The 25517-nt window shown below is 35.9% G+C and overlaps 1 long non-coding RNA gene across 1 annotated transcript in view; it reads left to right on the top strand.

Annotated features, from left to right (window-relative positions):
* The window catches only part of LOC115900676, a 94916-nt gene extending 75600 nt beyond the window's left edge, over window positions 1–19316 (top strand). The window contains exons 3-4 of the long non-coding RNA XR_004060336.1: window positions 17096–17187; window positions 19099–19316. This is a non-coding gene — a long non-coding RNA (uncharacterized LOC115900676). The remainder of the gene's footprint in view (window positions 1–17095; window positions 17188–19098) is intronic.
* Window positions 19317–25517: the final 6201 nt, after the last annotated feature.

Here is a 25517-nt window from a genome sequence, read left to right as displayed (position 1 = left end):
TGGCAGGTTTTACCAATTGTAATGGTAATAAAACCCAGTGGCATTCTAAACACAGAGAGCAGAAAGGAAGAATCAAATAAATAGAGTGTTTAAAAGTAATGTTTATGAAAAATAAAATCAATCAGTTGAAGAAGACATTTTCAATGAAAGAATGAGTGTGTCTAGTCTCATAAATAAAGTGAAAAAGTTTCTTACTGCTGAGCAGAAGAGACTTGCTATACGTCACACCACAGAACTTCACAGAAATGCTAAACTTTGAACAGAGTGGCTACAGACTGCTATGAAAACTCAGGAATGCAGCCGTTTTTCTAGGGTCACCTCAGAAGCTGGGCTACAGAAGAAAGAATTTGAGACCCATCAGTTTCACTCAGATGGCTTCAAAATAGGCTTAAAATTTTCCTGATTCACTCGTTTATTTTATCATGTATAAATACTGCAATTCCTACTATGTGCGGTGGGATTGAGATAAGTAAGACACCTCTGTTTTCTGCTCTCACAAAGCTTATAGCGTAATGCAGTGGGAAAGAAGGACAAGAAAACAGGTATTTGTAATACAGTGAAATAGGTCAAATGCTGTGTTAAACGAGCCATAGGAGACACTCCCATAGTTAGTTGGAGTGTGTGTATGAGGATAATGCATGTCAGGTAAGACTTTTTGGAGGAAATCATTCACACATATGGTGAAAACTGAATAATGATAGATGACCAGGGTAAGAAGACTTTGGGAGCCTATTTTAGATAAGGAAATGGATTGGGTGAAGACATAATTCCGAGAAAGAGCAAGATAAATTGAAATAATGGAACAGATTGTCACCAGACAGAGCAAAGGGTGTAAAGGTAGAAGTGGTGAGGGATGATGGTGGAGTATTAGGCCAGAATAGAGTTTTGTGAGTCTTATGAATCTCTTTTGGGCAATAGGAAGGAGTTTGCTGAATAGGAAGCGCTGAAGGGAATAGAAATGTTCAGATTATTCTGGCAGCTGTTTAGAAAATCAATTAGAGTTGGCGAGACACGATGCAGTGAGACTAGTATGATAACTATTGCATTATAGAAGCAACAGAGTTTGATGATTAGTTGGCTAAAGGAGCTGAGAATGGGAAGGAATAAAGAGGGCCTCCAAAGTTACTTGATTGGCTGGGAGTATGGGTGGTGGTGCTTTTCAGTAGATAGAAAATTCAAGATGGGGTTAGGGAGAATTAGGGAAGGGTGATGCAATGAGTTCAGTTTGAGGCAAGAAAAGATTTGCACGTGTTTACTGAGAGCTGCTAGAGTAAAAGATAGTATGCTTTACTGTATGATCTGATGTGTTCCCATTTTCACTTAGAGTGGTTCGATTGTTAGTATAGAAGTTAGAACATTCGAAGGCCCTTGTTACTGTACATACGGTACACTTGAATTACAGTTTAGCTTTTTTTCTTCTCAAGTTTTACTAACATTACTTGCATTTCTACTACTACTATTACCATGACCATCACCTAGCATTTATTAAACAGCTTCAAAGTATTAGGCTTGGTACAAATGAATTATATTGCTTAAATTATTATAGTTATTAGGTCAGGTAGATACTGTGGGAAAACTGAGGCTTACTGAGGTTATGTAAACTATCTAATGTCATATAGATAATATATGGCAGAGGAAGGAATTGAATATGGCCTGTTGCTGAACTCTGTGTTATCAATTGATATGGTATATTGAAACTAGTAGTTCACTTGGAAGTTAGAAGAAAAAAAAAAACATCAATTTCTCTCTCTTAAGTTCCAAATACCATTTCTACAGATGTAAGTGCATCAAGTCCACCCACAAAGAGCACACACTTCAGTGAAAGAGAAAAGCAAACATATACGATTGCAATGCAATCTGTGAGAATTTATTTAAGGGGAGCAGGCCAGTGGCATTGAGAAAACAATAAAGAGGCTTAAACGGGCTTAACTCAAAGTGGAGAAGTCAAGGACAATCTTAAAAAAGTCATGAGGCCGGGCGCGGTGGCTCAAGCCTGTAATCCCAGCACTTTGGGAGGCCGAGACGGGCGGATCACGAGGTCAGAAGATCGAGACCATCCTGGCTAACATGGTGAAACCCCGTCTCTACTAAAAAATACAAAAAACTAGCCGGGCGAGGTGGCGGGCGCCTGTAGTCCCAGCTACTCGGGAGGCTGAGGCAGGAGAATGGCGTAGACCCGGGAGGCGGAGCTTGCAGTGAGCTGAGATCCGGCCACTGCACTCCAGCCTGGGCGGCAGAGCGAGACTCCGTCTCAAAAAAAAAAAAAAAAAAAATAAAAAATAAAAAATAAAAAGTCATGAAAGGTCACAGATGCAACATAAAGGACAGGACACTGATGAAAAAAATTCAGAATAACTGGGTCACAGTGTAATATGAGAATGGTAAGTGATACAGCTGAAAACTATCAGAAGTCAGATAATTAAAGTATTGGATGTCATGGTAAAGTGTTTTGATTTCAACCTAGAGTTAAATCTTTGGAAAAATTTTGAGTAGAGGAATTATGTCATTAGATTTACATCTTAAGACATGTAATTTCAGCAGCCAAATAGAAGACTCAGAAAGAACAAGAATTAAGTCACAGAGACCGTGTACAGAGAATTCACAAACCAGTAGGGAATTTGGACGCTGTGTTGGTAAATTTTAATCTTTTCAGTAGGAAAAACTCCAAGTAGTGCATCAGATTTCACTTTACTTAGAAGGAGAAATGGCCAGGTGTGAGGCCAATGGCTGGATGGTCAGGGACTTGGAAGATGATTGGCAAATTGATGACAAGGAAATTTTGGGAAAGGTATGCAGATAGAACTCTCTAAATAGGCAAAAAAAAAAAAAAAAAAAAAAAAAATGAAGATATTTGTGTGTCAAATGAATGCTTACCACAGTGTGACCTAAAAAGAGGACAATTTTAAAAATGAAGTTGTTAGGAAGGCACATTCAGTGAATACGAGTCCACTTCTTTCTCCACTCACTCCTGCCATTGCCTAACGGGCTCATGGACAAAGTGGCCATGGTGGCAAGAACAGAGGTTATATATGGGCTCAGCAACATGGTCTTCTACTCACCAAGGTAAGCCTGGCTGTGGCTGCTGCTGAGTGCCCTATGTACCAGCAGCAGAGACCAAGGGATATATTTGTTATGAATAATTTTATGTGTTAACTTACTGTGGAGTGAAAGATGTGACATTCCCAAATATACCAGATTGTATTCTGACTATTTCTAGTTGAAAACATTGGAGAAATTGTAGTTTCACAAAGGGCTAACCCACCTGTCTATTCCTGCATGCAGCAAACCATAAAAATTTATCTGAAAGGGGTAGCCTCCCTGTGCCAGGGTGAGAAAATAGCCCTATCACCAGAGACTGAGAATTGGGGGCTGCAATGGACCTGAATAAGTATGCTTACCGAAGTAACCCTTATCTTCCATTAGTTTTACACCCCACCTCCTATATCTTCTAGTGACTTCCCTAAAAATTTACTGCTCTTAGCCAGATTTTTTTTTGTCCTATCATTTCTTCTAAATTTATTATTTTTTGTCTAAAAAATATAGAAGCATTTTGCTTTGGCTACTTTTTTAGACTTCACTGTCTTGTGAAGATCCTCATGTATGTGTAAAACGAATAAAATTTGTGTTCTTTTCTCCTGTTAATCTGCCTGGTGTCCGTTTGATTTCTAGATGCAGCTGAAGAGCCCACTCAAAGTCAAAGAGGAGTTGAAGGTTGATATGGTTTGGCTTTGTGTCCCCACCCAAATCTCATCTTGAATTGTACTCCCATAATTCCCATGTGTTGTGGAAGGGGCACAGTGAGAGATAATTTGGATCATGTGGGCAGTTTCCCCTCTACTCTTCTCATGGTAGTAAATAAGTCTCACAAGAGCTGACGGTTTTATCAGGTGTTTCTGTTTTTAAATCTTTTCTCTTGACACTGCCATGTATGAAGTGCCTTTTGCCTCCCACCATGGTTCTGAGGCTTCTCCAGTCATATGCAACTCAAGTCCAATTAAACCTCTTTTACTTCCCAGTTTTCAGTATGTCTTTATCAGCAATGTGAAAACAAACTAATACAGTAAATTGGTACCAATAGAGTGGCGCATTGCTGATACCTGAAAATGTGGAAGCGACTTTGAAACTGGGTAACAGGCAGCGGTTGGAACAGTCTGGAGGACTTGGAAGACAGGAAAATGTGTGAACATTTGGAACCTCTTAGATACTTGTTGAATGGCTTTGACCAAAATGCTGATAATGATATGAGCAATGAAATCCAGGCTGAAGTGGTCTCAGATGGAGATGAGGAACTTTTTGGGAACTGGAGTAAAGGTGACTCTTGTTATGTTTTAGCAAACAGACTAGTGGCATATTGCCCCTGCCTTAGAAATTTGTGGAACTCTGAACTTGAGAGAGATGATTTAGGGTATCTGGTGGAAGAAATTTCTAAGCAGCAAAGCATTCAGAAGGTGACTTGGGTGCTGTTAAAGGCATTCAATTTTAAAAGGGAAACAGATCATTGGAAAATTTGTAGACTGACAATGTGATAGAAAAGAAAATCCCATTTTCTGAGGAGAAATTCAAGCAATCTGGATAAACTTGCATAAGTAACGAGGAGTCGAATGTTAATCCCCAAGACAGTGGGGAAAATGTCTCCAGGGCATGTCAGAGGTCTTCATGGCAGCCCCTCCATCACAGGCCTGGAGGCCCAGGAGGAAAAAGTGGTTTCGTGGGCAGAGCCGAGGGTCCCCTTGCTGTGTGCAGCCTAGGGACTTGGTGCCCTGCATTCCAGTCACTCCAACTGTGGCTGAAAGAGACCTAGGTAGAGCTCGGGCCATGGCTTCACAGGATGCAAGTCCCAAGCCTTGGCAGCTTTCATGTGGTGTTGAGACTGTGAATGCACAGAAGTCAAGAACTGAAGTTTGGGAACCTCCCCCTAGATTTCAAATGATGTATGGAATAGCCTGGATGTCCAGGAATAAATTTGCTACAGGGGTTTGGGTCTCATGGAGAGCCTCTGCTAGGGCAGGAAGGAAAATCTGGGGTTGGAGCTCCCACACAGTATCTCTACTGGTGCACTGCCTAATGGAGCTGTGAGAAGAGGGCCACCATTTTCCAGACTCCAGAATAGTGAATCCACCAAGAGCTTGCACCATGTGCCTGGAAAAGGCATAGATAATCAATGCCAGCCCATGAAAGCAGCCAGAAAAAGGGCTACATTCTGCAAAGCCACAGAGGTGGAATTTCCCAAGGCAGTGGGAGCCCACTTCTTGCATTAACATTACCTGAATATGAGACATGGCGTCAGAGGAGATCATTTTGGAGCTTAAGATTTGACTGTCCCCCTGGATTTTGGACTTGCATGGGACCTGTAACACCTTTGTTTTGGCCAATTTCTCCCATTTGGAATGGCTGTATTTACCCAATGCCTGTACCCCCATTGTATCTAGAAAGTAACTAACTTGCTTTTGATTTTACAGGCTCATAGGCAGAAGAGACTTGCCTTGTCTCAGATGAGACTTTGGACTGTGAACTTTTGAGTTAATAATGAAATGAGTTAAGGCTTTGAGGGACTGTTGGGGAGGCATGATTGGTTTTGAAATGTAAGGACATGAGATTTGGAATGGGTAGCAGAAGAATGATATGGTTTGACTCTGTGTCCCACCTAAATCTCATCTTGAATTGTACTCCCATTATTCCCATGTGTTGTGGGAGGGACCCGGTGGGAGATAATTTGAATCATGGGGGTGGTTTCCCCCATACCGTTCTCATGGTAGTGAATAAGTCTCATGAGATCTGATAGTTTTATCAGGCTTTGCATCTCTCTCATTTTCTCTTACCACCACCACCCAAGAAGTGCCTTTCACCTCCTTTCATGATTCTGAGGCCTTCACCCAGCCATGTGGAACTGTAATTCCAATTAAACCTCTTTTTCTTCCCAGTATGTCTTTGGGTATGTCTTTATCAGCAGTGTAAAAACAGACTAATACAGAGGTGATCTGGGGCTCCCCTGCAACAGGCCCACAGAATGATGAGATATCTGGCTAAACATTATTTCTGGGTGTGTCTGTGGGGATGTTTCTAGAAGAGATTAGCATTTGAATTATTGGCTAAGTAGATGAGTCTTTAAATGTGGGTCGGTACTATCCAATCCATTAAGAGCCTGAATAGAACAAGAAGATGAAGGAAGGCTGAATTTGCTTTTTGACTGGCTGCTTAAACTGATACTTTGACCTTCACTTGCCCTCGGTTCTCCTTGTTCTTGGGCATTCAGACTTAGACTGGGATCTATACCACCAGTTTCCTGGGCCTCCAGCTTGCAGATGGCAGAGTGTGGGGCTTCTCAGCCTCCATAATCATGTGATCCAATACCTAATTATAAATCTCATACGTATATATATTCTATTGGTTCTGTTTTTCTGGAGAATTTTGACTAATACAGCTATAAAAGTATTTAGTCACCATGATGCAAAACAAGATATATAAATAACAAACAAAACTTTGCTTGTGAATGCTTTTAAAAGGGTCAAGAATTATTGCTTCTTGTAGTCCTCACTACTCCTGATTTTCTTACAGCTGTCTGCTTCACTTATTTATGTTACTATCCTAGTCCCTCAATTAACAATTAAGACATTAAGGAATAAAATATCTTAAACCAAGAACGACTGTAGAAATAATTCAGAGCAAAGAGACTAGACAGAGATTAAAAAGATAGAATACAGAAGTTGAAATCGGGGAGCTGGTGCCAAGGAATATAATTTGAGTCACCGTGAATTACAAAAGATAATCTCAAGGTAGATGAGTTCACCCTCTGTGGCTTTGCAGCCTAGTAAGAGAAGCAGAGCAAGGGTGAAAGTTTGAGAAGCATTGATTTAAAAGAATGTAGTTAGGAAGAGTAGTTCATAAAAAGACCTTGAGGGTGAGCTAGTGTGCGATCTCTGCCTATCTCTGCCCTTCTTGAGTGACATTTGACTGTGAATCATGATTAAGAGAAAGAAATGGGGGGAAAATGTCTCACATACACTAAAAATGTCCTTAGAGTCAGAGAGTTACACTCAGCTCATTTTAAATTCCACTTCCTCAAAAGTAAATAGGAGAGCCCATCATGGCCAAATTAATGCATGGTACTATGCAGAGCCAAGGTCCTTGACACCCTGGAAGCTCAAAGATTACTGACGTGAGGCAGATTAATAGGAAAAAAAAAGGCATATAAATTTATTTTATGTGTTTATGAGGGAGACTTCAGAATGAAGAGCCAACCACCCACTGAGATTCAGAAGCTTATTTCCCATCTTGGCAAAACAGGTTCTGGGAGGTGGGAGAAGAGGGATTCTCAATAAAGATTCTCTCAATCTTTATTGAGAGACAATAAAGATTGCTAGGGAGAATGAATGGACAGGGAACAGAGATTAACTGGTAAGTAGATCTCTTTGGAATTTGAATGAGTCTGAGAGACAGCCATGATCTCATGTGTGCTTAGATGTGGTTACGTTCTTGGTCTGCTTTTCTGCAATAGATAATTAGACAACAGGGAGGGGAGAAAAACAGTTGTTCCCATTGGTCATAGAGAAAATTCAGAAAACAACTTTGACCTTTCTTTCTCCTTTTTATCCTATGTTTTATCCTTTTATCCTATGCTTTGGGAGACATATGTGTGTTGGAGAGGCAGAGGGGAGTGTCAGAGGGACTTTCAGACTTCTTCAGTCCAGTATGTCAAAATATCATATTTTGAGGTATTGGTTTCTGAGCTCCAAGAGTACTTCTGACAACCTAATAATTTGGCTCCCTTTAAACCTAATATTGTTTAGATAATTGTTCACATTATTTAGTGGAAGTGGGGAGAAACTGATTTCATTAAATTGTTATTTAAATCATGCTATGGTCTGAACATATGTGCCTCCCTAAAATTTATATATTGAAATCTAACCTCTCAAATCATGGTAATAAGAGATGGAGTGTTTGGAAAATGACTAAGTAGTGACAGTGGAGCCCTCAGGAAAGCGATTAGTGCCCTTATAACAGAGGCTCAGCAGAGCTTCCTGGTGCCTTTCTGTCATATGAGGGCACAGCAAGAAAGCATCATCTGTGATGCAGACAGCAAACCCTCACAAGACACCAAATCTGCTGGCAACTTGATCTTGAACTTCCCAGCCTCTGGAACTGTCAACAGTGAATTTCTGTTGTTTATATATTACCTAGTGTAAGGTATCATGTTATAGCAGTCCAAATGCACTAAGACAAATTGCATAAGATAAATATTAACTAATATTTTTTCCAATTTTTTATTGCAATAAAATAGACATAAAATAGAACTTACCATTTTAAGCAGCTTTAAGTTTGCATTTCAGTGGCATTAAGCATGTCATATTGTGCAACCATCACCATCTTCCATTTCCAGATCTTGCAATAATGAAACTCTCTACCAATTACAGACTAACTCCCCATTCCTCCCTCCCCCAGACCCTGGCAACCAGTATTATACTTTGTGTCTTTATGATTTTGACTACCCTAAGGACCTCACATAAGTGAAATCATATAGCATTTACCCCCTTTTTTTTTGACTGGCTTATTTTACTTAGCAAAATAACCTCAAGTTGCATCCATGTAGCATATGTGAGAAATTCCATTCTTTTTAAGACTGACTGATAAGGAGGAACGTACTTCTGTCATTTTGCTATTTTTTTTTCTATATGCCTTATGGCTGTTTTGTCCTTTATTGCTTATATTACTGTCTTCTTTTGTGCTTAGTTGATTTTTTGTAGTGAAATATTTAAGCTCCTTTCTCATTTCCTTTTGTGTATATTCTACAGCTATTTTCTTTGTGGTTACCATGGGGATTACATTTAACATCCTAAAGTTATAACATTCTAATTTGGATTTATACCAGCTTAACTATAATACCATATAAAAAATGCTCCTTTACATCATTCTCCCCACTTCTTTCAGTTTTTGATGTCACAAAATTATATCTTTATACATTGTGTGTTCAAAAACATAAACTCTTATTTTTTCAAAATGCATTCGTCTTTTAAATTATGTAGAAAGCAAAATGTGCATTTACAAACTGTTGTTACAACATTAACTTTTATACTAATAATTGCCATATTTAAAATGTATTAGTCTCTTAATATATTCTAGAGGGGGATGTATAGCTACTGCTACGTTAAGAGCTAAAAATGACCACAATTAACCACAATTTACTGTGTAGTCCTTCCCCTGGAAGTTGCAAGTCTTCAGTACTCTCCAGAGTTCCCAAATTGTTGTATCTGAAAGATTTTACCAGTGCAATTGTTGTCTAGGTGGGGAGAGAGAATCCTGGTGCTTCCCATTCTGCCTTTTTCCCTGATTCTTACTGTTAAAAAATACCTGAATATTTTAAAAGAACAAAGAGCAGAAAATGAGTGTCTCCTTACATTCCTTGCCTCTGATATTCCTCTGCATCTTCATAGCTTTGATTATATTACAGTTTACTGTTTGCTATATATTTTCCCAGAAATTTTGTCTATGCTGTTATATGAACATTAGTACATCATTCTTTATTTGGATAAACTGCTACACACTTTTACATTGTATAGTGAAAAATTATCCTTACCAAGGAGGAGTCTGAACTTCACCCTTGGCTTTTGGTAAAAGATCTCTAGGCCCTACAATGTCATGACTAATAGGAGTGTCTTTGTTCGTCTTTGGGGGCTTTGGCCACTGGACAGTCTAACAATGTGATTTATGTTGGGGACTTTGGGCTGTGACATAAAGTCCAAATTCCAGAGGAACTGATGACCAAAGGTATCAGCCAAATTTCCAGGAAGGGTTTGAGATTTAAGGTGAGTCATGCAGGTAGTATGTGATTGAGCTCCAATAAAAACTCTGGACACCAAGACTTGGGTGAGGTTCCTTGGTTGACAATACTCGGTGCATATTGTCATATAAGGTGACCAGAAGGAGGCAGTGCCATCTATGACACCACAGAAAGAAGACAATTGAAAGCTCCCTTTTTGGATCCTTCCCGGGTTCTAGCCTATGTGTCTCTTCCCCTTAGCTGACTGTAATCTGTATTCTTTTTCTGTAATAGATTGTATTGTGTATATAATAATTACTTTCAATAAATTCTGTGAGTCCTTTAAGCTAAGTATCAAACTTAAGGGTGGTTGTGGAAACATTTGTAAACTTGTAATTGATGTCAAAAGTGAGGATGGTTTTGTGTGGGAACTGTGCTCTCAAACATTATAGCTTAGATAATTCCAGGTACACATAAATATGGATCTCCTTGTTACATGAAAGGTTACATACAGATTTTAAAAAGTTTCGTTTATTCTCTTTTCCAAAAAATGTATTTACCAGTTCTATTTACGTTTCTTTTCTTTCTTTCTTTTTCCGTTTCCTTTCTTTTTTTTATAAATTGTAGAATTAGCTTGTCAGAGTTGACTAAGAATTAGGTTAGTATCATGTTTGGGACAACAGGGAATTTGTTTATTAACATAGGACATTTATAGATGTGGCATGATATTTACTTTTTCCATTCATGAATTTTGTATGTCTATTTACTTTAGTCTTCTTTTATGTTCTTTGGTGTATTAAATATGCTAGGTACATTACTAGACATTTTATATTTTTGTTGCTAATTCAAGTGATATTTTCCCTTTACTTTTTCTTATTGTTTATTTCTGTTGTATAGTTAAAGTAGTGGGGGTTTCTTGCATTAATCTTTTGTATGATTTTTTTTTTGTATGGATCTTTTATATCCAGCAATGATAACAAAAGCCAGTTACTAATGTTGAGAAATTTTCAAGTGAGTTCTCCCAGATTCTTTTTTTTTAGAGACACATATCATTTGTAAATCCTTATACTTTACTTAGTCTTCTCAAATATATGTGCTTTTTATTTATTTTTTCTGATTTACTTCATTGTCTGGGATATCCAGAAAGATAATAAATGACAGTGATAATTGGTACTAGAAAACTAAATGTTTGTGTTCCCCCCAAAATTTGTAAGTTGAAGCCTGATTCCTCATGAAATGATATTTGGAAGTGGGGCCTTTGGGGGGTAATTAGGTCATGAGATTGAAGCTCTCGGGAATGAGATTAGTGTCCTTATAAGAAGAGACACAGGAGAGCTTCTTTTTTTCTTTTTTTCTCTACCATTTGAGGAAACCAGGAAGTGGGCCCTCACAAAAATCTGATCATGCATATCCAATCCTCCAGAATTGTGAGGAAAGAAATATTTCTTGTTTAAACCACCCAGTCTCTTGTTTTCTTGTTATAGTAGCCTGAACTAAGACAGTTAATATCTATAATTTGTTCCTGAGTTCAATGTAATTTTAAAAACTATTTGCCCTTAAGTTTTGCTGGGAGATTCTGATATACAGATATTATCAAATAAAAAAAATTTTCTGCTGCTGCTATTTGCTAGTATATATTTTTTAATTACATCAATTTTTTTCATCTATTAGTTTTTAAAATTCATGAATGCAGTGATATATATAATTTATATATATTATGTATATATAAATTATATATATTATATATATATAATTTTCTTAATTTAGAACTCTCTTTGTATTCCTTGGAAAGAAGCCCTTCTTGAGCAGAATACATTATTTTTGCTGTCCATCTTTGTTTTTAATACTTATGCTTGTTTTGTGATATTACTTGAGAAACTTTCCAATCTTTTATATACTCTCAAAAGTTAATGATGTTGAGACATATTGGCATTTTGTCTCTTTTTCAGTTATAACAGTTGTGGAATATTGGAATATATTTATTTGTAGCATGTATCTGTAAAAATGTATGTGTGCAAAAGTAAATACTTTTCTAAGAACAGACATGACCAATTAGGCTGTGTACATACAAAATATTCAAGTATTAGACTCTTGACAGTGAGTTGTAAAACCTAAGGTTAGTCAGTAACACATCAGTGTGTCTCTGTTGAACCATAGCTCCTTCTGTGCTAGGCACAGGAGTGAAAATAAACATGAAAGTTATTGCTGCCACATTAACTGACTTCTTACTCAGGAGGGTTGTGCGTTACAAATGGAGTAACTTAGCAATAGCCTTGGTAATACGAGATTTGATGTTAATGATCAGAGCCTTCAAATGTCATACTCCTTGATTCTAGTATTTATCATATTTAACTAGAATTTAACATCTCTCCTCTATCTACCCAAAACACTCCTTTTCTGTGTTTTCTAAGTAAATGGCATCCAACAATTATCATTATTACTGGGAATCATTTGTAACTTCTACCTTTCCCTTATGTCCATATTGCACTGATCTCAATTTCTAGAATTCTACCATTTAATCTCTTGGAAATCCCTTTACTCCACATTAATTTACTCTTAGGTCTTTATAGTTTCATTTCTTACTGTCATAAAAGTTGTTAATTAAATACCACAAAGAAATTGCGGGCAGGGATTTAAATATTATAAAAGAAACCTTATCTGACCCTAAATGTTTGCTACAAATTGCTCATAAAATTTCTGAGCCTAATATTTGTATAGGCAGATCCTAGGATATCTTTTCATATTTTTCTATGGTTATTATTTAATTCAGGTTTTTGAAATGTTGAGTCAACTTTTAAAAATTATACGTTATATTTCTAGGTTTCTAATAATTATGTTTGATTTTGAAGCTTAATCTTTTTTTCAACAATGTCTAGGGTTAATTAATATTTGTATTCTCTGTCTGATCAAAATCCAATCTGAGAGTCTGCAAAGTTTTACTTAATGGGGAACTTCTCTTCCATCTGCCGCTGCGCAATTTTCTATGTAATAATCTTCTTGGACTTTAGATTCATGTATTATCATTGATATTGCACATCAAAATTTATTAAAACTTCACTGTTTTTATTGGGATTTTCACTTTGCATCCTCTCTTAAATTTCACATATTATTTTTCTTGAGTATATTTCACTTTGCTGCAGAAATTCTTCAGTTATGTCTTAATATGTAATAATTTGCTCATCTATTTGACCAAAATGTTGGCTCAGTACAGAATTCTTGTTTCAAAAGTATTTTCTAGGTTTTTTTTTTTTCCCCAAAAGATTGAAGATATTACTCCATTCATTCTAGAATATAGGCACCCCTGAGAAATCTAACACAAATCTCTTTAAAAGTTTTTGTAATTTGATTATTTTAGGGTGGATTTTAGATTTTTTTTCTTTATTCCTTGAGCTCTTGGGTAAATCAGAATATGTCTATTTTTTTGTAAGATTCATGTTATTTGGCACCTAGTGACAATTTAAATATAATATTTGATGTCCTTTTTAGCTCAGTGGAAAGGTTTTCTATTATTTCCTTTCTTTGATTATCTGAATTCTTTCATTTGAAACTCCCTTTAGATGGAAAATGGGTATCTTGGATTGCTCTCTATGAAGCTTCATGTATTTACACTTTAAATTTTGTTGTCATGTTGCTCTTTATTAATTGTGACTTACTAGGATTTATTTTATTTTTCAGATCATTAATTTGTTATTTAGCCATTTCCTTTTTCTATTTAATCTTTCTTCTAATTTTTATTTCTAATTTTAGTTGCCTTTTTTATTTTAACAATTTATTCTATAGTACAGACACTTTATATTTATCATTGCAATTGCAATGAAAATTGTTAATCATATTTAGTTTTTCTCTGAAGCTGTTAATTAAATTATTATGAAAATTTCTGTTTTTCCTTAATTTTTTTTTTCCAAAATCAACTCTTCTTGTTTATCTTAATCATTCTATTTTAGTTTATTGCTTTTCTTTTTTTTTTTATTTTTTTTTTTGTTTGTTTGTTTGTTTGAGATGGAGTCTTGCTGTGTCACCCAGGCTGGAGTGCAGTAGTGTGATCTCAGCTCACTGCAACCTCCACCTCCTGGATTCAAGCCATTCTCCTGCCTCAGTCTCCCAAGTAACTGGGACTACTAGCATGCACCACCACGCTCCGCTAATTTTTGTATTTTTAGTAGAGACAAGGTTTTGCCATGTAGGCCAGACTGATCTCGAACCCTTGACCTCAGGCAATCCACCCACCACGGCCTCCCAAAGTGCTGGGATTACAGGTGAGAGCCACCACACCCAGCCTATTGCTTTTCTTTAAAAAGTCTAGTGGCACTTGTCTGCCACACCCAGCCTATTGCTTTTCTTTAAAAAGTCTAGTGGCACTTGTCTGCCAATCTGATTTAGGAATGAAGGACTAGGTAGATTAATAAAGGCAATGAAAGACATTTTATTTCCAGATATGTAAGTCTGTCTGTCACCAACATTCCTCTCTTCTAACTGCTTGGGCTGGCTGTGGTATTTCTATTTTCGTGGGAAGAGCAACAGGCAAGCTTCACTTTAACATGTGTTGGGGAAAATAGTCATGGAAAGACTGAGAACCTTACCCTACACTTCCACCAATTGCCAGAATAAGAAGGTTTGCCTTGGCTCTGAAGCACTTTAGATTATTTTCTTTCTGTCAGGGCCACCTTTCTTTGCTTTCCAACCCTATCCCCACCCTCCACCTTCACTGTAACTCATGTCAGAATCTGAAGTTGACTGAAGCTCTGCTCTGCTCTTCTTTCTGAGTCCCATGCCCACACTAGGAAGAAAGAAGAAATGCTAAGTTTTAAAAAGTATATAGTAGTTTTTAAGTGATTTCTCTGGGATCCTCTCTGGCTTTTTGAGCAACCTGACTCTGAGTCTTGAGAATCATTTATAACTGTTTGAACTTAGATTCCAATTTTCCTCATATTTGTGACATTATTTGGTTTCTAGTCACAGTCTATAATATTTTTTTAATTCACTTTTCAGGTGGTCCTCAAATTTTCTGTTCTATTAGTGATATCCTATAATTTTATTCCACTGATATTCTATATTTAATCTGTTTAAAATACTTTTCTATAATTCAAAGAATTTTATGAAGAAAGTAGAATTGATGATTATGCTATGTCTGCATTTTTCATCTACTTTTTATGATTGTCAATTAATTAAAAGTAGATACTTCTTTATGTTTAAAATGAAAAATCTTTTATAGGCATTAACCATTCTGTAACTTTGTTACATTTGTAGTTAACTTCTATTTCATAATTTTTCTGTCATTCATAAATAATGTTAGCCACTGGGTTATTAAGGGCTCTCCAGAGGAATAGAACGAAAAAGATATGTGAATATACAAAGAGAAAGGCTTACTTTAGGAATTCCTCATTTTAAGGAATTGGTTCATGTGATTGTTGGGGCCTGGTAAGTATAAAATCTGCAGGGCAGGCTCTCAGGTTGAGACCCAGGAAAGATGTAATGTTGAAGCTAGAGTTCAAAGACACTCTGGAGGCAGAATTCCCTCTTCCTCTGAGGATCTCAGTCTTTTTCTCTTGAGGCCTGCAAAAGATTGGATAAGGTCCATTTACATTATGGAAAGTAACCTGCTTTACTCAAAAGCTATTGTCTTAAGTGATAGTTTTACCTAAAAAGTACCTCCAGAAGAATGTCTAGACTGGCATTTGATTGGATATCCGTATTCCATGGCTTAGCCAAGTTGACACACAGAATTAACCATTAAGTCATAAGTCATACACATTCACTAATGTGTAAATTATAATACATATGTATGATTTCAAAGCCTTGTTCAAAATATATTTTAAAGGTTCCCAAATATTTCTTGAGTTTTGAATTAAGTATTTTAAGAAGATTATTTATTCCCGACAGAAACTCCTGTGTCATGTATTAGTCAATTTCAAAATTTCAACCGATTACAACTATTGAATTTAGGCAATTCTTAATGGACTAGTCTCAAGGTTTCTGGCTTAGCTTGTCATGATACCAGTCAATTGGATAGATTATAGAATTCTCAACAGATGTAACTAATACCATAGGGGAGAGTTCTGCTGTTTATTGTTGCTTTTAAATTTTGATGAAAAAAATATGTCATTTGGGATAGATGTGTTAGATAGTATTTTTGTCCTAACTCTTTATACTTTCCTTATAATAGAACTTTATATCCAGACACTTAGCCATGTGCTTTGCCGTAGAGTAGATAGAGAATATGTCTCTTCATTGACACTGAGCTGGGAGATGTGCCTTGCTTTGGGCGATGGAATGTGCACTGGTTTGCAGCCAGAAGCTACAGTTGTGTGATTTGGTTTACCCTCTTATGCTCTCCTTATTTGGTATTAGGAGAGAATGCTCTGAATAGTCTCTGTTTCATAATGAGAAGTATGCAGAGAAGAGCTAAACTGGACCTATAGTTTGAAGTAGAGCCCTGTTAGACTCTGATCCACAGACATATGAATAAGAAAATTCATTATTTTTTAAAAAATCATTAATCTTCGGGAGCTGCTTCTTACACAATAACTTTACAAGAGCTGCCTAATATTGTAGGGGAAAAAAAAATTTCATGTCACTGCTACTTGAATTCATTGGTGTCACATTTTATCCACTTATTTCACAAATACATATTGAGTGACTACTGCATGCCTGGGATTTTCCTGGGAAGTATTGGTACTTTCCTACTGCCAGGGATATTTCTTCTCCTTTTTCATATAGGGTACAAGAAATCTACTTTTCTAGCTTCTAATTTGATTTGGATCCAGGTAGAGCTGCTGTTGAAGAAAATAAATCATCATATTACTTTTCCAGTGTAATGTTTTAGTCACTATGTGGCCTAAAGGAAGAAAGCCAGATACAGAATATGATACTTTCTGATTAACAAAGTGACAATGGAATTTTAAACCTTTTATATACAAATGAAATTATAGATTATGGGGAAGGACAGGTCAGAATAGGCCACAGTGACAAATGATTCTAAAATCTCAGTGTTCTACAAAAGCAAAGATTTTTCTCACTGGTGCCGTGGGGACATCATAGGGTGCTTATGGCTCTTCTCCATATTGTCTTTTCTTTGGGCCTCAGACTGGTGAAACATTCATATGTAAAACATTGACAAATTCATAAAAAAGGGAAACTACATACTTGCTCAAAAAGCTTCTGTTTGAGCTGGAACGTGGTCATTTTAATTCTCATTTCATTGGTCTATTCTGTCATCAGTAGGTTATAAAATTATAATCCTCCCCCAGGGAGGGCAGAAAACAATTGTTAATTGTAATAGACTTTTTCCATGAAAAAACAAGTACAATGTTTAACCTTATAATTAATAGTTAGTTTCCATAGGAGGAGATTTTTCAGCTTTTGAAGTCCACATGCCTTCAAGGAAATTCTTCAAAAACAGCCAAGATATTTTATGATGAGGAGCTACAGAACAGGTATAAATCTGATACATATCTTAATCTAACAAGAAACAGAGTGTATTTTCATAATAACTCTAGGTCAAATGCCTTCTAAACATTCTAAAATTTTGTCTTTATCAGTGAGCAGTCCAGAATTTTGCTTCCTGCAATGTATCTGAGTCCACAATATTCCACCAATTTTTCATTAACGTTTGCTAATGAGATCCCTTATTAAGATCTCTGGTATAAGCATCATTTTTATTAGATAGGACTGGATTAAGGAATATGGAACTCAGAGGTTTTCTATTTTGACATTAAAGATTATAAGGATTATGTATTTTTATCTTCTCAATAAAGCAACTAACGAAATACCTGGCATAAAATAGGACTAAGAAAATCCCTCATCTCTGCCTGCAATTGTACTTCCAGCTGCCTTTAAGGATCATTTAACCTTTATAAAACCTAAAGTAAGGCTTTACCATTTATAAAGCACTTTAAAAAAATTCAATTAATTCTCATTACGATCTTATGCAATATGTAGTACTACTTTCGTTTCTTTATGGATGAATATATTGAGACTACAAAAGTTAAATCACTTTTGAAACATCAAATACGTTAGCAACTATTTGCTAAGGGGACCTTTGTTCAAAATCCTATATGCTTCCCAGCGTGCCGCTATAATGCCTACAAGTTTGCTTCAAAATACTTCACTCCTGTTATTGTGATAGTAGGTGTGTGACGGTTTTTTACATTTTAGCTCTAGATGTGATTAGGTGATACTATCAGGACTTTAGGTTCAAAGGGTAGTCTGCTAGCAATGTGATAAAAGGCCAGGCTTCTGCCATTCCTGCTATTAATACATAATCAATAACTGATACTTTACTGAATAAAACCTTATTTTATTAATAAAATTAATCTTATTAAATATCATAATTTATTTTAAAAGGGATCTTATTTATAAAAGTGAAGATATTCAAGACATGCAATTTGACTACTTGCTTGCTGGTTCTGTGGACTCCTCTGGGATGGGACCTGTGATCTTGATACCCTAACTGGTTCCACTTCTACTTATTAGTTTGGGGAGGATTTCTGGATTGCATAATGCCAGATGGAGCCCTTGTCTCAGGAATTTTTCTGTATCTTCTTCAAAATGAACTTAAGTGGTTGGAATACCCAAAGGGCATAGATTTGGAATTTTTTCCAATGTAGACAATGTGGTATGAACCCATTCTGTGCCAGCATTGCTAGTAAATAGTAATCTAATAAATGTCTGTGTGAAGAACAGAATTTAGGAACAATATATGGCATGTTTTATTTATAACCTGACAGCTAAGTTATGGAGCTTAGCAAACACTAGCCCCCTTAGATTTTTCTGGTGGCTACTTTTATCTATGACCAGATTATCCTAGGTCAGCTCTCAATCACACTATGTATCTTCTCAACACTGTGCAGCATTTCTTCCTGAATGCTGTTCTCTGAAATCTGAGTTTACTTGTGTGCTAATATTGAGGACACTGACTCAGTGACTAGGGCATGATTTTTGCACGGCCTTAAAATGCTCTGGATAAGTATCTCAATTCTGAACATAATTGTGTAAGCTGGAAATTAACTCCTTTTAAGTGTTGCTTCAGATATCTCTGCAGCACCCTTGTTTTTTTCTGCACAGCTATGGAGAGTGAGAGATTTCTACTGCAGTTTTAAAAATTAATGTTACTTATATGCAGCCAGCATACAAAGAAAATATTGAAACTTGGTAATAAAACAAGTGCTTAGCAATTATACAAAGCCCATCTTTAGACAGCTTTACAAATACCAGCTAATTAAATTTTACTAAAGACAAGTTATTTATAATACAATAAACATATGTAGACATAACAAAACAAAACATAGTCATAGAAAATAACACTCAAATCAAATGCTAATAGATTGAAATCTTCCTCCTCATAGGGTACATGCCCCACAGTCTTCAATACTTTTTATTATTGTTTCAAAAAAACTGGATAAATTCATTGTGAACATCACAGACTTGAAAGTCATTCTTACCATGCCTTTGAGAATGTCTATGGTTATCATAGCCATCATTTCAAAGGAAAAGAATTCTTTAACTATTATTGTATATACAATTTTGAATTAAAAAAATCAAGTTACATTGTTATTGAAATTAAGGACACAAAGTAATTTTCCTTTGGTTTTTCACCTTAAATGGTTTGATGCTTCAATTACCACCATTTTTTATCTTTCTTGTTGTGCTTTCCAAACTGGCACTATTATTTTGATACTGAGTTTTTGTTAATAGCAGGAAATAATTAGCCAATTGTGCAGCCCAAATCTTTTTTTTTTTTTTTTTTTTTTTTTTACATTTTTATGCTGCTTTGTGTGTTTGAAATCAGGTCTGTAATAGGAATTTAGAAACTTTGATTTGGCCTTGTAACCTTGATTGCTAATTACTGTGTCAGTAAGTCCCAGGAGCTGTATAGATGGAGTAGGTGGTGAGTAGGTGGTACTATCATATTTTTGGCATTTTATAATAGAGTCTAATAAACTTTTCTTATTTTTCCTTTTTCAGGAGTCTCTGACTTCCTAATATTATTATCCTCTCTTAAAACCTACTGGGGAAGACTGGCCAATATAAATTAAAAGTGGCAAACTTGCCTTATCACCCGTAGGACAAAACTCAAACCTCCTTAGCATGATATAGAAGACTTCTTAGGACTTTCATTTTCTGATTCCTGTTGCTTATTCAGCCTAATCTCTCAGTGCTGTACAACCTGGATCTGGAACTCTAGTTACATAAGGAGTTCTTATGCTATTTTATGTCTTGATTCTTTAGCACAGCTTGCTTCTATGCATAAGGTAAATTTTTGGCACCTGGTAAACTCCTAATCTTTGAAGATGACCTTGAATGTCTACTTTAATATTACCTGCTCAGGGAGATAATTATAAAACCTATCCAGTAGATTTTATGATGCTCTTCTCTGGGTCACACATATCATCTTGAACAAACAAACATCTTGAACATTATGTTTCTATTTGTCTGGATTACCTTCCTGATTTATCTACTAGTCATTGAGCTCTCTGATGACAAATGTTATATTTTATTTCTCTTCATGGCTTTCATCAACTCTAGCACCTGGGATGGGTCTTTAGAGGGAAAGAAAGCTTACTCTAGTCTCCCAATCCCAGGGATGGCTTCATTGTCCCAACTCCTTTCTCATTATTCTTGAGGGAAGAGTGTCATTTATCTGATTGGTCAGACACAGCGTGATGACCAGCCACATTAGGTAGTGGGCATGGTCATGGTGGGTTCTCTTTTCTGCTTTTTCCTGCCATGCAACTGGAGCAGTAAGTGGACCAGAGCCCTTCTTTGCACTGTAAGCCTGCTTACTTCTCTCAATTTCTGGCCATCCTTTCCACAGTATCAATAATCTGGAGCACAGTGAGACTGGACTTTGGAGGTAGAGATAAGCGGCTTATTAAACTTACAGTTTAGGAGGAGCTGCAAGAATTCCCTTTCTTGACCATTCAGAGCTCTATCAATCTAGGATCTCCACTTAGAGGGGCAGAACACGTTTTGGCTCCCATGATTTGTGAGTCTATTACTAGTTAGGAAATTTCAAAGACCAGAAGTTGGCTCTAGAAAGGTGAAAAAGAAAAGTCACAGCAACAGGGTGGTGGACCTCATGACCCACATGGCCTCCAAGGAGTAAGACCCTCAGACCACCAGCCCCAGCAAGAGCATGAGAGGAAAAGAGAGGCTCTTACTGCTGGGGAGTCCCTGCCACACTCAGTCCCCCATGATACTGAGAATCTCCCTTCCTCACAGTTTCCATTCAGACCTCCTGGAGAGGGAGGGGCTGAGGGAGCCCTGCCTTGTCATGTATTATCAGTAGAGTCCCCTGTGCTCAGTCAAAAAAAAAAAAAAAGAAAGTCATAGCATATTAAAGGAATTCTCACAGCTGTAGAGAGAAAAAATAGCTATTGGAGGAAAAAAATGTCAACTTGAATAGAAAAATAATATGAACACTTAATAAGATTCAAATGAAGACTCATAGGAATAACTTTTTTAAATTAAAAAAATAAAAATCATGATTCCAAACTAAACAATTTGATAAGTAAACCAAAGAAAGTATGACCTTGGTTGAGAACTGAATTAGTATCCTAGAAGATCAAAGAAAACTTAGAGCAAACATTTTTAAATGGAGATATTGATGAAAAAGATAAAAGACTCTAAGGATAGATCCGGGATATAACATGCCAATAATAGAATTTCCAGAATATGAAAGAGGAACTGATGTAGGGGTTACGCTAATTTAACATTCATTCAACAAAAATATCCCTGGGATAACAGAGGATTTAATTTTATAAATTTAAAAGATGTACTGATTTCCTGGAATGAGTGATAAAAGAGACCATGGACTTAGGCATAAAAATTTCTGTATTTGAAGATAAAGGGAAGCAGCCCTTAAAGCCTCAAAAAGAAAAATCAAAGTTCTTACAAAAGTAAAATAAACTAGAAAATGGTGGAATTAAATACAAATGAGTAATACATAAGAATTAAAACCCCAGAAACCTATACTTGGTCAATGTATTAACACGTAAGAGCAAGATAGACAGACAGATGTTGGATGGATAGATAGATAGATAGATAGATAGATAGATAGATAGATAGATAGATAGATAGAATAGATAGATAGAATAGATAGATAAATAGATACATACATACATATATAATTGAGAATTTAAAATGTGTGTCCCCTTACATAGGGCAATAATATATAATTTATCATTCCAACTGATAGTGAAAGATGGCACTCTTAATGATTATACTATAGCAATAAGCATAAATTAGGATTTTCTAGGAAAATTGGACTGGCATATAATTTATCATTCTAACTGAATGTGAAAGATGACACTATCAATAATCCCCACCAAAGTAATAGTACTTCCTAGGAAAATGGGGACGAATGACCTCTACTCTTATACCACATTTGAGAAAAATGTTGTAAAATTGAATTATTAAACAAATATTAGGAGAAACAAGTAAGAACTCAAGACAGAAAAAAATGAATTTTGGGAAGGAAACAAATGATGAGCATAAAGCTTACAGATAAATGTAAATTAGTAGTGACAGATCATTTGGAAATAACAATGTAATATAAATAAAGGTTTCTGAAATATGGGAAACTCATTCCAGATAGCTTCTAATAATAACTCAGAAATAAGAGTAATAAACATTGTCAGAAAGAATTGAGATAAGAGTAGGAAAAAGTGGGGGTGTAAACCATTTTAATCACTTCATTTGGAGGGAGAGATAGTATAAGAGAGAAAGTAGTGAAAGTGTTCTTATGGCCTTAGTTTATTAGGGAGAGTGGAGGAGAAGCAGTGAAATAAATTACAGAGAATTAGGCAAATTCACAGGTAAGGCACAGTCCTATAAATCTTCTCAATCTGCCCAGATTTCTGACACCAGCCACAAATTCAGGTCTCCTGTGAGCCATCCTTACTTCAGACCAATTTACTACAAATTTGAGGGTCTCCATGGACTTCTTCATGTTTAACAATTGGCTTGAAAAACTCACAAAACTCAGGAAAGCACTGTACTTAAGATTGCAGTTTTATTATAGCAAAAGGATACAAATCAGAACCAGCCACAGGAAAGGACACATAGGTCAGAAATTAAGACGGCGAGTGTTCTGATCACAAAGATTCCATGTTCTCAGGGATGTGTTATCCTCCCAGAGTTGATGTATGGAGATACATACAGAGGGTACTGGCAACCCAAGTAGCTCACCACAGCTTTGGTGTCCAGAGTTTCAAGCCTGAGGCTTGATCAGGGAGGTATTGTTGAGTGTGTTGCTGTTCATGTGGTTGAATTGAGTCTCCACTACTACTGCCCTTCCCTGGAGGAGAATGGGCTGATACCATGTGGCTGCAGGTGCCAGACCTCTAATCACATGGTTGCTCTTTCTAGTGTGGCCAGCTCCTATCTTGAGCCATCTTAGTTGCATACATTATGTAAGGGACCTGACAGAAGTCATCTCAATAGCATAAATGATTAAATGTGGTCAAAAGAGCCCACTGAATAACAAAGTCATTTCTATTATTGACAAATTACAAGGTTTTCAGGTTACCCCAAAGAAGCTGGTTGCAAAGGCCAGGTCTCTCTTTGGGCAGAAACATTTTATTTTTTATTTTTTTTATTTTATTACAAAAGAGCATCTTTGTGTAGCAATTAAGCTAATTTTTTTTTTTTTTTTTTTTTTTTAGTTTATATTTTAGAGGTTATGTACCTAAAAAAGGAGTAGAAATATCTAGAATCACTTGTAAATTATCCAGGGAGAAAATTTTTTTTTTTTATTACACTTTAAGTTCTAGGGTACATGTGTACAACGTGCAGGTTTGTCACATATGTATACATGTGCCATGTTGGTGTGCTGCACCCATTAACTCATCATTTACATTAGATATATCTCCTAATGCTATCCCTCCCCTCTCCCCCGACCCCTTGACAGACCCCAGTGTGTGATGTTCCCCAACCTATGTCCAAGTGTTCTCATTGTTCAATTCCCACCTATGAGTGAGACCATGTGGTGTTTGGTTTTCTGTCCTTGCGATAGTTTGCTGAGAATGATGGTTTCCAGCTGCATCCATGTCCCTACAAAGGACACAAACTCATCCTTTTTGATGACTGCATAGTATTCCATGGCATAAAATAGTTAAATTGCTTAGCTACATCAGCAGAAATAAGGAAATGTTAAAATATAAACTATTGGCTAATGGATAAAAAAGAGAGTCATATTTTCACCTTGCAAGTCGTTCCCTTGAAAGTGAGGGTCCTATCTACCCATTTGTTCTTTTTTCCATGCTGCTAGCTGAAATGTGGATGTGATAGAAGATGAACTATTTCTGAATGCAAGATGAACTCTGAATTGAGAAGATAGATGCCCTGGACTTTAACATTATTGAGCTATCAACTAAACTGCAGACCACTTACTTTCATATTTGTGAGATGAAAATAACTGTCTAGTTTTAGAGGAGCCCAACCTGTGTCCTAACTAGTATAGCCAGGCAAAGAGATACTAACGAATTGCTATAAATAGATAACTATAATGGAAATAATAATGCCTGAAAAGGTGGTGTTTAATGTTGCAAGGACAAAAAAATGGCTAAGATAGATCATCGTGTGATGATAAGAAGCAAAATTCAATATGATGGCCTAATAGTCATAAACCATGTATTTCAAACAATATGGCACCTAACTCCCTAAGGAAACGCTGTTAAAAATATAAAGTTTTAAAAAATAATTGTGAATTTATAACAGAAGACTTTAATGGTGCAATCAACAAGTTTGGTTTAAGGAGTATACGTACATATATTATATATTATATAATATTACAGCCATCAAACAAAGAATATTCAGAATTGTATTTGATGTTTGCCTTCATTAAAAAACTATACTTTTAAAAACATTTTGACTTTTTTTCAGGGCAGATTTCCTGATTTTGAACCAATCAAATTAGAAATAGATAATTTAAGGGTGTTAAAAAAATCCTAGCAGTTTGAAAGATGCTAATAAATAACTTAGATTAAAAAGAAAAATCAAAACTGATATTAAGAATTATGTAGCAAGAAAGAAAAGGAGAATATCTTATATCAAAACATACAAGAAATACACTTGAGGAAATGGATAGCCTTGAGTGCCTTTGTTTTCCAAACAAGATGAAAAATAAAAGAACTTGGTATTTATCTTAAGGAATTAGACATACACAATAAACAAAAATAATTTGGAGGGATGTACTTAAGAGGAAAAATGACAATATAATGAAAAAATAGTGGAAAATAAATTTTAAATCTAAAAACTGATATGTAAAAAAGATTTTTATTAATTTATACATACTATATGATCTTAGAGACTTTATAGTAGATAAACCTTAATGTGGGTTAAATGTTGTTTCCATGACAGAATGGTTTAAATTTTATTTGAAATTTTCTAAGTTTTTATTGTGATAACTTAAAAAAAATCACAATGAAAATAAACCTTATGATACGCAAAAGCCATCTGCAAGTTGAATTCAGTCTGTCTGTCACCGGTTTGTGACTTGTAATATATAAGATTCCTTGGTGTGACATTCTCAATGTTTAGCATGCTGTCTGTCAAATATGTCAGGTAAACTATGAAAAACACTTTTATGAAAAACAATCAACCTCTTTTGAGTCCGTTATTTTTCTTCTTGGTATGCCTCTATTAATAGTACTGAGAGCTCAGTTACTCTATTTTTATCTCAGGGAGAACAGCGTTACACCGACTTCAGAAGTGAAGGAAATAAAATTCTTAAAAAAAAAAGTCATTTCATAATTAAACTGAT

The sequence above is a fragment of the Rhinopithecus roxellana genome, chromosome 12 (assembly GCF_007565055.1).
Source record: "Rhinopithecus roxellana isolate Shanxi Qingling chromosome 12, ASM756505v1, whole genome shotgun sequence".
In the NCBI taxonomy this organism is placed as follows: domain Eukaryota; kingdom Metazoa; phylum Chordata; class Mammalia; order Primates; family Cercopithecidae; genus Rhinopithecus; species Rhinopithecus roxellana.
The sequence above is the reverse complement of the archived record's forward strand: the minus strand, read 5'-3'. Positions and strand labels throughout refer to the sequence as shown.